Genomic DNA, 15,589 nt, shown 5'->3' on the forward strand with positions numbered 1-15,589 from the left:
CAAACTCAGGGCCTTTGCCTAGTGTCCTAAAAGCAGAGTGCGCTATGCTCTGTTTTTGTTTTTGTTTTTTAATTTATCTAAAACCAAGACAGGTAACATGTAGCGTAATAATGGTTTCAGGAGTAGAATGTAGTGATTCGTCACTTACCTATAACACCCAGTGCTCATCCCAACAAGTGCCCTCCTTCATGCCCATCACCCATTTAGCCCATGCCCCCCACCTCCCCTCCAGCAACCCTCAGTTTGTTCTCTGTATTTAAGAGTCTCTTGGGGAGCCTGGCTGGCTCAGTCGGTTAAGCATCCAGCTTCAGCTCAGGTCATGATCACGCGGTCCGTGGGTTCGAGCTCCGTGTCAGCTCCGTGCTGACAGCTCAGCCTGGAGCCTGCTTCGGATTCTGTGTCTCCCCCTCTCGCTGCCCCTCCCCCACTTGTGTGCCCACACTCCGTCTCTCTCACCCTCACTCTCTCTAAAATAAACACTTAAAAAAAAGAATCTCTTATGGCTTGCCTCCCTCTCTGTTTTTATCTTGTTTTTCCTTCCCTTCCTCTATATGCTATTCTCTGTTCTTAATATGTCCCTGTAATCACCTCCCGCCAACGGAACGGGGTTAGCACGTCATTCAAATCGCACCCATTCAGCCCTCACTCCCTCATTCCCCACACACCTGCCGCCTCCAGTGATCCTTGCTGAATGGGGTAGTGGTTAGATGCGTAGGTCCGGAAATCCCACAGACCTGGGTTTGAACCCCCACCCTGTGTGATGTTGGGCTAAGCTTCAGTCCCCTCATAGGTAAAATGGCACTAGACACTGTTGCAAGGATCATTAAGTGAGGTAATATATATATATATATATATATATATATATAGGTCTTTGCATAGACCTTGGCACATGGTGGCCATTCCAAAATTCTCATCTAAAAACATGAGCCACAGAGATGACCACCTCCCGGCCGGGTCCCTGCCTGGATAACGGAACGTGGAAACATGTAAGTATTCTGGGGGCAGGATGAACATAACAGCTCTGTCTGGGGGGCCCGAGATGGTGTTGCCAAGGGGCCACAATGGAGCAAAATCGTGGGGGAGAAGTCAAGGTTGTTCACAAAGACAAGGGCAAGGGGCCCCGGAATGTGTATTTTTATCAAGCAGCCCAATCAACTGTGATTTACACTCAAACTTGAGCATCACAGCTCCAGACTGTTGGGTTCTCACGGCTCTTGCCCCTCCACCTTCAGTGCTAACCCCGGCGTTGGGGTCCCACCCTGGCCAACCCCTGCGCTGGCTTCCCTGGGACGGCGGGGACTCTTGTGTGACAAGATCCTTCCCCTGCTCCGCTGGGACCGATGCAGAATCACCAGGCTCTGGGCCGACACTTGTTCTTTCTCCAAATCACAGCGAACACACAACTACGGTGGGCTGGGGGTGGCATCTGAGGACAGAGACGAGAAAAGAAACAGCGCACAGGACAATGGAGCTGAGTGTTAAACCTGTTTCCTCCTGTGACCTTTGATCACGACCAGAGATGTTCCTGAACCATCTGGCTCATTTCCACCAGCAGAGGGCACAGGTGAGCACCAGGGGTCTCAGCCTCGGGGCCAGAGCCAAGTTGAGGGGATGATGGGGACCCAGCAAAACCAGTGGCTGCTAAGACCAGTAATAACTCTGACTCTTAATAAGAACGATATCACTATACCTAGTACCGTTCTTCAAAGAGCCTCCTCTCAAGTCCCTGAGGAGTGGGTGGGGGGTAGGCTTATCCTCCCTTTGTTAAGTTGGATCACCGGGGAAGGGGACAGGGACATTTTATGCCCACTGTGGAGGCCTGGGCACCTGGGCACGGGGACGGGTACCTGCAGCCACAGACAGCAGGATGAGTAAGGAACACGGTCCCCGGGGTCATACGGCGCTCAGCACCACTGCAGTTCCCCAAGCGCCCCCGGTTCACCCGCCCTGTGCGGTAGTGGGTGCCGAGGGTGGGAGGGGTGACAGGCAAAGTCCGGGCCTCAGACATTACGCTACCTCCCAGGGACCTGAGACGTTCACGCGTGAAACAGAGAATGAACCAGCGAGGGCCGCGGTGGAAGAGAGGAGCGTGGGTTTGGAGGAAACAGACCTGCTGTTGTGTTTCCCTTTCACTGAGCTCAGTCCTTCCTTTATAACCCGGGGACCGAGGAGTCCCCGCTCCCCGAGAGGGGCTGGGGCTTAACTGTGGCGGCTGGAGGGGGCGGCTGGCAGCAGGGCCCCCACAACCCTCCCTCCCACGCCCACGTCTCCCCCCCCACCAACCCTGCGTTGCTCCCACACCAGCTTCTCCCCGCAAGGCCAAACGGCATGTGCCCGCCAATCCTGCCCGGCCTCTGGGTAGCTCTGCAGGGACCTTCACGCAGACCCCGGCTTCTGCCGCAGGACAGGCCGCTCGAGCCCCGTGCTCTGACAAGCCTGCAGCCAGCAGATGTAACACCTTGGCGAGAAAGGGTTTTTTTCAACGACGGTTGGTAAATTTGTATATCTCTAAGCTTGATCTTGCTTTTAATGAAACTCGGTAATTTTTTCAGTGCTAATGGGACTATGCTAGTGTCTGTGAGTTGCTGATAAAATGATGTCATTTAAACCTTTTGAATAGCTGTGCCCCCATGCACCTGCAAACGGCCTCGTTCGGCACTGCCCTCTGAAGCCGCCGCTTCTAGGAAGGACATTTCTTGGGTTTTGCTGAGGATCTTCCAGTCTTGTTTGAGAAAGAGAAGGCCTGGAGGGGCCCCAAGAGTTTTCTTTAAAGATCTGGAGGCTGCCAATGGGCCAAATCCAGAGGGCAGGGCTCAGTGATGGGCCACCAGAGGCATATTTCTGCTCGAAGAGAGGAAATGTTCAAATGCTTAGTGCTGTCTCATCAAGGAATGGCTGCTTTGAGAAGTAAGGAGGCAGGGAGGACACCGTAGGGATGATGGGAAGGAATTCCAGAGTCGGCCAGGAGGATAACTGTGTTCTCTGAGGTTCACTGATTTTGTAGTTCCAGAATGTGTAGAGCACACAACAGGTGCCCTGGTGGGTAGAGAAATGAGGAGTTTTCCAGAAGGAGGGAGCCTCACGCAGGCCCCTAAGGATGAGCAGAGTTTAAGTCATCAGAAGGGAAACATTGGAACATTCTCAGCCAGAACGCTACAGACCCCAAGTTCCCTTTGTCTTGGGTGGTGCTGGTGCCCTGGCCTCTCCCTCCTGACTTCCCAGAAGTGCAGAGAAGTCACATGGAGGTTGAATGTGAAGGCTGAAGAGGAGTCCCCCCAGGCCTGCGAGAGAAGCAGGCCTCCAGCCGCCCCCACCCCCCCACCCCCCCGCCCCCGCCACCACCCGGCCTGAGCTGGAAGGCAGCCTGTGCTTGGAATCCAGACGGCTGGACTGTGGCTGGGCTGAGCAAGGGTCACCTTAACCATCAGATCCCATTACCCACTGCACAGACGATGCTGTCAGACGTGGAGCGGTCGATTGAGAATCGGCGAAAATACCAAACCAGCCAGGCAGCTACTGAATCCAATCTCTGTGGCAGATGCTGCTGGAGCCAGAAAGTCAATGGGCGCCAACCGAGGCGGACGGTCCAGAGGTCGGCATCCGGGCTGGGCCTCTCGCGGTCTGCGGGACGCTGAGCAAGTTACTTAACCTCTCCGAGCCCTCCCTCCCTCATCCATGGGCAGGAGAGAAAACGCTGAAATTGCAGGGTTGCCGGGAGGCGGGGGCAGATAGAGCTCCGTGTCAACAAATACCCTCCTACTCATTTTGCACCCCCTTTTTGTCAAGGGGGGACGGACAGGAGTGGGGACGGGGGCATTTCATAAGGCAGCTGAAGGGGTCCCACAGTTTGGAAAGAGGTGGAGACTGCCACTCCCTAGAAGCTGGGCCTGGCCAGGCCTGGTTTGCAAAAATTGTTCTCATTTCAGGGCAAAAGATGAGAGGGCAGAGTAGTCACTATGGACAGCCTTAAAACCCACGAGCTTCGGGATTCATGGACCTGACTGCACATCTGAAATTTGGAGACAAGTGTCGCCCGTGTCCTGCCTTCCTCCCCAGTGTCTTAGGCTGAGCTGGGTGAAGAGCGCCTTCATTTCACCAATTTAGAGCGATTTGAGGCAAGTCCCTGAGCCTCGGTTTCTTCATCTGTAAAATGGGTGTTATAACACCTACTTCCCAGAGGCAGTGCAGGGATGGGCTGCCATAGTGCCTGTGTCACCTGGCACAGGGCTGACAAATGACAAAAAAGGGTGAACTGCCCGTCCCCTCTCTTCCCCTGCTGCTGAGTCCAGTCCTCGGTGGGGCACCGTCACAGAGATGTCACGTTACCCCAGCAAGTCGCTTCCTGCTTGCTCCCTCAGTTTCCCTGGCAGTGGACAGCTCCCCACCAACGACACAAGCCAAGAGGCGGGATCCAGCAGAGCGCTGAGGGGAAAGGAAAAAGTCAACCCCGAGAAAACCGGTCAGCATTTATTCGGAGAACGTTCTTGGTGGATTTAAAAGGAATTAGTGTGCCTTGGCTCACTCCAGATGCCACCCGGCTCTATCTTTAGAAACTTCTAACCGAGGGAAGGTTCCAGGGATGTGAGCATCCCTGTTCTCCAAGGTTGACTCTATAAATACCCTCCCAGTCGGCCTCGGGAGCTCTGTCCTCCGACCCAGAAATAGCCCCTTCAGTCAGCAGTCCTGGAAGCAGCCCTTAGCCCAGAGCCCTAAGAAGTATGGGCGCCGAGCGGGGCCCAGGGCCGCCACACGCCGCCTCCCCCACGGCCACGCACGGCTCACCGTGCTGCTCGGCTTTGCTGCAGAGCCCGGGAGCGGGGAGGAAGCAAGCAAACAGAAAATCCAGTCACTGTCCCGGAGCGTGGGGGACAGAAGCTGGGGGACGGGGACGGCAAGGCCCCGGCCGGACGGCTGAATGCTCACTGCTCCCGTGACTGTTCTCGGAGCTTCTGCTCGGCACCCGGCGGCACGCCAGGCCGGGAGGCGCCTTCGAAGGCCAACGGGCCTGACACAGAGGCCGGCGGGCAGTGCTGTCTCCTTCCGGGAGGCCTAGAAACCCGAACACCGTAGTGATTTGATTCGGGGAAGTGGAGCCTGACTAGGAAAGGGGGACATCCTCGGAAAAGCAAGGAAACCGACGTCATTTCCTCAGGCCTGTTGGTAGCTGCCTCCCGCTTTGCACATTTCTGCCAACGAGCCCGGAGAGGAGGGCCTGCCGTTCGAATGATGCCTGAAGTGCGCCAGGCCGGCTCTGTATTGAAGGTAACCTGGGTGAGCTTGTCTGTGGGGAAGCTAAGTGTGCCTGCTGTACACACGCACACGCACACACACACACATGCGCACACACACGCACGCACACACACTCTACCCTCACTCAGTCCCTACCTCCTAGATCTAGCTCCCCACCGCAGATGTGAAAACCAGCACATGGCCAGGCTGTCAGTGGGCACACGAGGGCTTTTGTTCCCCAGGATCAGCTCCCGGACCACAGTCAAGGTGACTGTGGAGCCCTGTGGCCTCAGCAAGACCCTTCACCTCCAGATGTCTCCGTGTTTGCCTTGCAACTGGGGGCTCATCAGTCCAGCAGCTGTGAGCATCTGAAGAGCTAATGTTTCTAAAACAGCACAGAGCAGCTGCTCGATAAAGGACAAAAAGCAATTGCGAAGCACGATCTTGGAGACGTTGCAGGTTTAATACGTGCCTGCAGGTCGGCCCATGCACTCAGCTCCCGTCACTAACTCCGCTTCCCCGGGAAAGGCCTTCGATTCACGCAGACGACCCATTCCCAGGCCAGGGCCACCGCACATGCCCACGGCCACGCGCCTCCCTCGAGGCCCAGCCTCCCGCCCTCTTGGAACTTTGGGGTTCATTTCGTGACTTGGACCCGCAGACTTGAGCTCCTATTTGGAGGGGTGGACTGTCGGCTTCGAAACCCGGTGTCACGTTACAGAAATCACGGGCTTGTTCCTGAGCCACTGCGGGTAGAATTAAATAGTCAGCAAGACTGCAGGGTTAAAAGTCAAGAAAGCAATTTTTTAAAAAACTGATCTCAACTCATTCTGTAATATTTCCTATTTACATTGAAGAAATGTCAATTCTTGGCTTCAGGCCTCACGAGAGACCAAGGATTGAATGATGCTTATGAGACAGATATAAATCTTTGATAAGACAATAACCGCAGAGAGGGACATGCCTGGAAACGTTAAGTGGGTTCGATTCGGTCACAGCTCTCTCCTGCGGCCCTGACTTGACTCACAAACATCTGGATGTCCTGCTCAGTCACGTTCCCTGTATCTGGTGAGGAGGGTGGCCTGTGTGTGACGCAGGCACTTTGCGTCTGGGCCTCTTGGGCACCGTGGGTAAGAGCAGTCAGAAGTGTGCTAATTGTTCTTTTATTTGTACTTTGGTCCCCAAAGCTTAAACGCTCAGTTGGCATTTGTCTTCGTGCCGGATGTAGCCGTGGCTGTACCCAAAGGCACCGATTCTGTCTACAGCTTCCCTGCCCGCACAGCCACGTGCATCACAGACCAGGTCACCTGCTGAGCATCCCAGTGGCATCTAGGAATCAGGGCAAGAGCCCAGGGCAAGAACTGGACATAAGGAAGGACTGCCAAACCTTGGCCAGACTCTGGACCTCTTTGTCAGTTTCTCAAACCGTACCCAGGATCTCGGGTTTGGGAACGAGACTGGTAAGAAGTCCTACTCTGGGGCAGAACGTGCAATTGGGACAAGACTTAGGAGTTGGGCAGCGATTCTGATGATGATGCCTTCAGGCAAAGAACCACGTGGAGGGACACAGGTCAGGGCAGGGGACCTGTGGGTCTAACTAGCAAGAGTCTACAAATTCAGGTGTCATCAAACTGTCCAAGTCATGAGGTTCAACCTGCTGCAAAGTGTCAGAACTGTGAAGTTCAACCACCTTTATGATTTATTAATGACCACTGATGGCTGGGACCAAAACACAGATGGAAGAGAACAAGTGACCAGTGGATGGACTTGTCTAGCGTGAGGCTCAAAAGCACTTCGTTCTTTTTTCTCCCTCCCTGGGAGAGCCATTAGATGTCCTTCAGTTTCCCGGTGGGCAGCAGAGAGAGGACTCTGCTGTGACATGTGTCCTGGCAGCCAGGGCCCAGGCCTCACAAGCCTGAGGTGCCCGGCATTGGTGGCTGAAGCCGTGGACTTTTGATAGCCATCACACTCCTCACAATTACAAATACATTCCTTCCCCTCCGAACCTGGGAGAATGGGGCCCAGCCCTCCCCACCGCCCAGCTAATTGCTGAGGGAGCTGCCAGGGTCCTGCCCGGGACAGAAAACAGAGAGTGGGGAGCCCCTCGGGGAAGGCTGGAAGGGGTTCCGATAATCGACAGCACAGCCCTCATCAATCTCGGATCCTCATCGGTCTGTGGCCTATTAAGCTCTCCCTGTCTGTCAATAACCCATTATTGCTCTCTTGCTGAGCGCTCTGAGGCTAGCTTCCATTTGGCCAGAGAAAAATAATGATTGTTTATTAGTTGGGAGGAGATGTCCAGCCACAAACGTGCATTGGGCCAAAGCCAGTTTCTGTCGAGCTCTCCCGTGGCCCAAGCCCTCCCAGCTAGAACCCTGTACTGGTGGATCCAGAGGCTGAACTCTGTCCCGAGCAGGTGGCTCAGGGGCTTACCAGGATCTACAGATCTTTCCACACAAGAGCACACCGGCAGCCCTGACTCATTCCTTAGCCGCTGCTAGGTGGGTGGGGTGCCGCCATGCCACACAACGTAATATGACAAAGGGACCCAGGCTGGTCTGGCCATGGCCTGGAGCCTTTCCCGCTGAGCTCTGGGAGGCCTCGGCTGGAAGCTGCTGGCTGAGAGTCTGGCAACCATTCAGAGTCAGGGTCACCAGGGCTGGGCTGTGCTGGGCGTGAACAACCACTTCCCGTTTCCCTCTGCTGGCCCTCTGCCCCCAGCCTCTCTCCACCGCCTCCCTCAGCAAGGTCATACTGACAGGGTGCAAAGCTCAGTTCTGCCACTTATGAGCGGTGAGATCTCGGCAAATTGTATGACTCCTCTGAGCCTCGAGGGGCTCCTCTAATAAACAGGAATCTTGCGACTGTGCCACGGTATCGACATGAGATGACATATGGTAAGTGGGTGATCCGAAGCCTGTGCATACGAGGCCCTCAACACGGGGTGGCTGTGCCGTTGTTAGTGGGTCTTGTCCTTTCCCCCCCCTGGGGCGCGCGCCCTCGTAAGTCCTCACGCTCACCTGCTGGAGGAACTGGCGGCCTGTTCCTGATCCGCCTGCCCGTGACTTCGCTTTCCCAGTGGGCGGGGGGCGCCCGCTCCCCAGCTGCCACCTTCCTTGCCGGCCTTCAAGTGAACTTGCCCTTGCCTTTGGGAGAATTTTTACTGTTAGTCACTGAAAGGAAACAGGAAGGCCCAACCCAGGCTAGCACTCTTCAGGCCCCGGGCCCAGGTCTCAACTCTGACGCTGGCTCACAGTGTGATCCCTCAGAGGTCACTTAACACCCCGGATCCTCAGCACTCACCTGTCAAATAGGAGGGCTGTCCTCAACAAGCATCAAGAGTCTCTGCTGCCCTAGAAGTAGTGTTTCCTGTTAGAAACAGAAGAGGGACGCCCGGGTGGCTCGGTCAGTTGAGCGTCCGACTCTTGGTTTTGGCTCAGGTCATGATCTCACGGTTCGTGGGTTCAAGCCCCATGTTGGGCCCACGATGACAATGTGGGGCCTGCTTGGGATTCTCTCTCTCTCTCTCTCTCTCTCTCTCTTTGCACCTCCCCTGCTCACACTCTCTCTCTGTCTCTCAGAATAAATACACTTAAAAAAGAAAACAGAAACAGAAGAAACATCTTACAATATCCTCCTCGGTATGTACTTCTCATCTATTCCTTTCCTCTTTTCTTACCTGATTGGCGGATGCCGACCATCTTACCATTGTTCTGAGGACATTAGCATCCCTCACCACCCCCAGCATTTGTGCATCCTGTTCTGGAGGATCAGTAGGAGTTCAGGTAAGTCAGTGAGCCATTGACACCTCAGGGGAACTCTCGGGCACTTCCCGGTCCCTTGACGGACTCCTCGTTTTCTCAGGGAGGGGCAGAATCAGTCCCCAGGATGTGATCTTCCCTCTCCCCCTTCTCCTTTCCTCGCTGTACCTTTCAATTAAAGCTGAGTCCAGAGGTGGTAACAAACGACCCCGAATCCACATGGTTTACAGCAGCCAAGAGTTCGGTCTTTCTCACACTCACGTTCATGGGTGGTCTGCAGAGCTCGGTTCCACGTCCTCTTCACTCCAGAACCAAGGCTGACGGACAGCAGTCCCACCCGGCCGAGGAAGAGGCAACGGTGGGAGCTGTCACGGGGCGCTTCAGGCATCTGCTTGGACCCAGCACATGTCGTTTCCACTACATTTCGCTGCCTGAGGGACCAGCCTGCCTCAGTGCAGCAGAAGTCAGAACCCTCCCTCAGGGATGGGCCATGAATGTCTTGACAATACGTACTCTGCCCCATAATAAAGCCTTACACCTGGGCTTCACAACTCTAGTCCACCCCTCTTGCTCTACATGTGTGGGGAAGAAAGCCCAGAGACGGGAGGCGATGTGCCTGACATCACACAGCAGTCAGTGGAAGACAAGCATGCGGATGACCTTCCAGTTCAACGGGAGCAGGACCCGAATAGACCCCTAGCTCTGTCGTTCTAGGCAAATCCTTTCCGGCCTGAGCTTTGGTTCGCCTTTCTGGAATATGGGGTGATAGCGTCAACTTCCCGGCAGGGACGTTTGGAGGGATGGGTAAGACTTCGTAAGGTGCCACACTCAGTGTCTGACACAGAGGAGCCTCTTAATACACATCTGTTCCCGTGTCTTCCCTCCATGTCAACAGCCCCAAACTCCTTCGTCTCATCCCCCTATGCTCTCTGCCTCCAAGGCCGCCTCTTCTTCATTTAGAAGTCGAGAGAAACAGAAATTTAAAAAAAAAATTTTTTTAATGTTTATTTATTTTTGAGACAGAGAGAGGCAGAGCATGAACAGGGGAGGGGCAGAGAGAGAGGGAGACACAGAATCTGAAACACGCTCCAGGCTCTGAGCTGTCAGCACAGAGCCCGATGCGGGGCTTGAACTCACGGACTGTGAGATCATGACCTGAGCCGAAGTTGGACGCTTAACTGACCGAGCCACCCAGGCACCCTGAGAGAAACAGAAATTTTAAGAGGGAATAGCAGTGACCCCAGGGGACTGTGGCCCAGGTACCAAAGGCTGGCTGGGGAGCCTTCTGGGCTACCTCCAAGCTCAGGAAGAGAGTCCTCCGAGCCTTTCTCCAGGACATCCCGTGTCTCAAATCCTCACCACAGCCCCGTGCAGTGGGCACATCGTTCCCATTGTATGGATGAGAAGGTTGAGGTCCCACGTGGTTAGGGGCCGAGCAAGGCAGCCTTCCAGCTCTCCTCCTGTTTCTGAGCTTGGGCCGGTCCTCAGTCTCCCTCCCGCCTCATGGCCCTGAGCCCACATAATGAAAGGAAAGCCCTCTGAGCTTCCAGAAGCCATGGTGGTCCCTGGGGAATGAGGGAAACACAGCTGATGTCGGGGCGGTGGGGGGGGGCGGTGAGGGAGCAGTGGGAGGGTGGGGGGATCTGGAGGAAGAGAAAATTGGGAAGGGCCTCCAAGAGCAATTGTCACCGGTTGTGTTTGCCTTTGTCTTATCGAAATTCCGTTTTCAACATTCATGAAATGAAGGTCCAGGAAAGTCTGTTCAAGCAGAGCCATTTCCTGAGAGATCTGACAGTTAGAATTTCAGGGAAATATATATATATATATATACACACACACATATATATATATATATATATATACATATATATATATCAAACATCCCTTCCAAGGACAGCTCTGGAACCTGTTTGGAATATGTTTTCATGATTAGATGAGGGGTGTGCGCGCGCGGGCTGCTTGCTGCCGTGTTTGTGTTTTTCTCCCTCCCTCCCTCCCTCCCTGTCTCTTTGAAGAGCTGTTTTCTTTGTTCTGGGAGTCTGGCTCTCCACTTAGAATGTCTAACAACAGCACAGATGGCCCCAATTTATCGCTGCCGTACCTGCGTAGGGCAGACATCTCCGCGTCTCCCTGTCTCACCGCCCTCACAGGTCCCCCGGAGCCATCCGTGAGGCCCATTCTGCAGCTGGCCTCTGCCTACCACCCCGAGCCGCCTCAGGACCCCCGCTTTCAGTGCTGGCAGCTGAGGCCGGCCCTGCCAGAGGGACAGACATCACTGCTCTGTGCTCCCACCGAAACAGGAAAATGTCCCCGGCCTCCCAAGCCTCCAGCCTCAAGCAAGGGTGCAGACCGTCCAGGCTCGAGGGACAGTCGGCCTTGCCAGCATCTGCCCGAAGGAACAAGGCTCTTAGGGCAAGAGAGATGTTCTAGTTGACTGATTTTGAACCGATTGTGCTGGAAGGGGAAAGATGTGGCCTTTTGATAAAGCCCGTGACAGAAAGACCTCAGGGTTTTAGCAGCAGCAAGCAGGCTTTTAATGTAGCCAAACTGCCCTCCCTCCCCAGGCCTGCAGCGCCTTCACACCGCCCCCCTCCTCCAGTGTGGCTGGGGTGGGGGGGCGGTGGCTCCATCACCCATCATTCATTCATTCATTCATTCAAGCATGTCCCGAAAGCCCACCTACATGCCAGACACAGTTGTAAAAACCAGGGATATGGCAGTGGGTGGTGCAGGGGTGGGGGTGGGGGAGTGGGGGTGGGGAACAAATTTCTTAAGCCTTATGGGATGGACGAGGTCGAGGGAGGGAATAAATAAATCATATAATCCATTAGAAGTGCTAAGCGCTCTGAAGAAAACTAAAACAGAGAGGATGGGGAGCCCTGGGGATGGGGGGCAGTAGAGAAAGTTTAAATGCTACTTGAGAGTGAGAACCCAAGCCATGCAGGTGTCTGGGCCGGGGCGATCCAGAAACTGTGGGGCGAGTGCAAAGGCCTGAGGTGGGGGCGCCTGCTGTATCCGAGGCAGAGCAGGGAGGCCCGTGTGCCCGAAGCCGCATAGTAGGAGGCGAGGCGCAGAGGAGGCAAGAGGCCCGTGGGCTGCTCTAATGACTGGCTGTCACCCCCAGTGCAGCGGGGCCATCGGACTCTTCCAGGAGGCCCATGAACCAGTGTGTGTTTTAAACCGGCATCTGCTGCACGGAATACATACAAGGAGGCAGGGATGGGTGGGGGACGAGCTGGGAAGCTACGCCAGAAGCCTGGGGAAGAGCCGACGGCAGCTGAGGCCATGGTGGTTTTATTGAGGCCAATAGGATTTGCTGGTGGTTCAGATACAGGGTGCAAAAAAAGAAAAAAGGAGTCAGTGACATTTCTATGGATTTGGCCTTAGCAACTAGGAGGTAGGGCAGGTTTGGAGAAGGATATTAGGGGGCTAATTTTGAGTACATTAAGATGATTGTTGGAAACGGAGCCAGACCTATAAATACAGAGAACAAACTGGAGCGGCCAGAGCGGGGCTGGGGGTGGGGGGCCACAGTGGCTTAAGGGGAGTAGGAGACGCAGGCTTCCAGTCACCGAATGGGTAAGTCACAGGAACAGTATCGTAATAGGGCTGTAGCGGGACAGATGGCAGCTACCCGTGTGGTGAGCACAGCGCAACGTATCAACTCGTCCCATCACCGAGTTGTAGGTACACCTGAAACTAACGTAACGTTGTGCGTCCGCTACCCGCGAACGACAGAGAAAGGAAAGGTGCGGTGGCCGTCCCAGTGGAGATGGCGGGTCAGGAGAGGCCCAGGCTGGAGATGCACGCTGGGAGGATGCGCACCTGGCAGAGGCTGAGCATCTTAGAGCCGCGCGCGGGGACATTAAGGTTTCCACTTATATAAAGCATTTCCCGTTCACCACACCACCTTGTACAGTCTCCACGATGGCCCTTGAGTTAGGCGGAGACAAGCTCGGGAAAGTTCTGCCGGTTTCCGGGATCTCCAGCCAGTCAGTGGAAGAACGTAGAGAATAATAGCTCATCTTCTGGGAGGTGGTGACCCTTGACCCTGGGTGGGCACTGGGGCCGCCTAAGCCTCAGGGCCCCTCGCCCCTGACTGGACCGCACCTCGGATGTGAGGCCTCACTTTCTTGGAGGGCAAGAGGCTCTAAACACATACGGTCCCCTGGCTTCCTCCTGAGTCCAGCCTCCTGCCTCTCTCCAGAGCCTGCCTACCTGTTAGGTGCTTCTCAGTCATGGAGGGGGGCGGGGGCGGGGTGGGCTGTGCAGTGTTTTCTTCCAGAGGCTCAGAGGCGGCTCCAGGTGCTTGAACTTCACTGCCCCCACCTGACTGTAAGCTCCTAGAAGACAAGGGGTTGTGTTTTCCTCCCTCTTTTACCCTGTAGCTCCCCTCCCTCTCCCTCCTTCTTCCCCTGTCTTCCCCCCAACCTCTCCCACCCTCTCCCTCCCTTTTCCCCCAGACCCTTTCCTCCTCACCCTCTCCTCTCCCCTCTTCCTCTCCCTCAGGCCCTCTCCTCCTCTTAACCCCTTCTCTTCGTCCTCTGAGAGCCCATCTGCTCCTGTCTAGCACCTGGTAGGTGGTGACGGTCCCTGTCTGCTTGTCTGGTTCCCTTGCTGCATTTGGGGAGGGGAAGATGCAGCACTTCTGACCCCGAGGGCAGAGCAGACGTGGGGACGCAGCTCCCAAGCCGGCCTTGGTACCAGGAGAGCATCTAAAGCAACGGGGTCTCTTGCAGGCAAAAGAAGGCCCTCTTCTTGCTCGTGCAGCCCCCACACCTCATTATGCACAGAGTGCACAGATCAGGCCTGCGTTATATCACGGTGGCCCCTTCCAGTCCTTGGCTCTGGGAGGATCTGGGGCTCAAAAAGCAATGAGCTCCAAAGAACCATCTCCAGCCACATCCCCAGAACTCTACTCCTTTCCTCCCTGGTCAAGTTCATCTCAAGCAAATTCGTTGATCTTGGAGTGCATTTAAGCACAGAACATTCCCGGATGCCACTCGCCACTACTCAAGTCAGACCTGAAGTCTGGAAACTTCTGGGGAACATTCAGAGATACCCCCCCGCCCCCCGCCGCCCTCCACAGCCGGTCTCTGCTCCCATACACCTGTCCCTCCAACCACCGCTCCCTCATCCACACCCAGACACCCGGAGGCATGAACTCATGCCTTCGTGGTTATTCCTGGGGGGCCCCTTGTGTTTCCTAGAGCACCCCCTCCATGCTTCTGCTCCTCGCCCCTGAATCTCTGTGTAAAATGGAGATAATAAAGAATTTACTTCAAAGAGTTTTTGTGAAGATAGAGAGGTTGATGTTTGTAAGGCGCCCAGAATCTACAGAGAGACTGTTTCATGATTCCCACGCCAGTCTCATGAGAGAGACATTTGACTCCCTGTTTTAGCAATGGGGAAACTGAGGCCAAGAGAAGCGAAATGGCTTCCCCAGGCTTCCAGCTAGGGGGTGGCAGGGCCAAGACTCTAATCTGGGACTGCTCTCTCTAATTTCAGAGTTTGCCACATCATGTTAAGCAGACTCCGTGAAAATAGAATGAATGGTCCCTGCCCACAGGAAATGTACTGCAGTCAAGGAGACTGTACAAATGCGTGGAAAATCTCCGGGACTGTTTGTACCCAGAGATGTTTCATAAGCAGGGAACCGGGAGGGAAGGAGGCTGAGGAGTGTGGTGGGCCAGCTCTCCAAGACACTGTTGTCCAAAGGGCCCCTGGCCCTCCCGACCTGTCCAAAGGGCCCCTGACCCTCCCGACAGCTGCCTGTTGGGTGAGCACCCCCGGCCACCCCCAGCGTGGGCCTCCAGCTGCTCCTCCTGCTTTGATTGGCTGCCAGGAAATAAACAACAAAACCCCAACTAGATTAGCGAGGCAGCATATGCAGCTCCTGGGAAGTGAAACAATTGCACTTCTAAATAACAGCTCAACACGGAATAGAGGAGGTGTCACAAGGCAGGGTATGATTAATTGCCAAATGAATTATTGAAATTGTAATTGCAGGGGAGTTCAGAGGAGCACGTGAGCGCCTTGGGCGCGCATGGTCAGGAGAGGCCAGGGAGGAGGGCATGGGGGCCGGTCCATGGCGAGGACAGTGCGGGGCTGGCCCAGCCCCGACACAGGGTACCCCTGAACAGGGCACAGAGTGGGGGGTGGCTGGCCCAGGTGCCAGGAGCTCTCGGGAGCTGAGCTGCAAGGGGACCTGCCCTCTGTGGGCATTCTCCCCCTGATGCCCTCATTGTCCCTGGCCTTCCCATGCCCCTTGCCACTGCAGGGGGTGACTTCTAGTCTCCCATCCTTGCCCGGCCTGTGGGCTCCTGAGTCTGTGCCTCAACTGCCCAGTTTGCACAGTGGATTGAGAAGGCACGTCCTTCACACACCCTAAGAGAGAAAAAGCATGTCTCTAAGCCTTGCACGAAGTCCAAACACAGCAAGACTCACTGCAACTTTATCATATTGAAGTTCATTTTAAAAAGGGCTCAACGGACTCTGTGCTGACAGCCCAGAGCCTGGAGCCTGCTTCAGATTCTGTGTCTCCCCCTCTCTCTCTGCCCCTCCTCCACTCGCACTCTGTCTCTCTCTCTCTCTCTGTT

This window comes from Prionailurus viverrinus, chromosome F1 (assembly GCF_022837055.1).
Source record: "Prionailurus viverrinus isolate Anna chromosome F1, UM_Priviv_1.0, whole genome shotgun sequence".
Classification (NCBI taxonomy): Eukaryota; Metazoa; Chordata; class Mammalia; order Carnivora; family Felidae; genus Prionailurus; species Prionailurus viverrinus.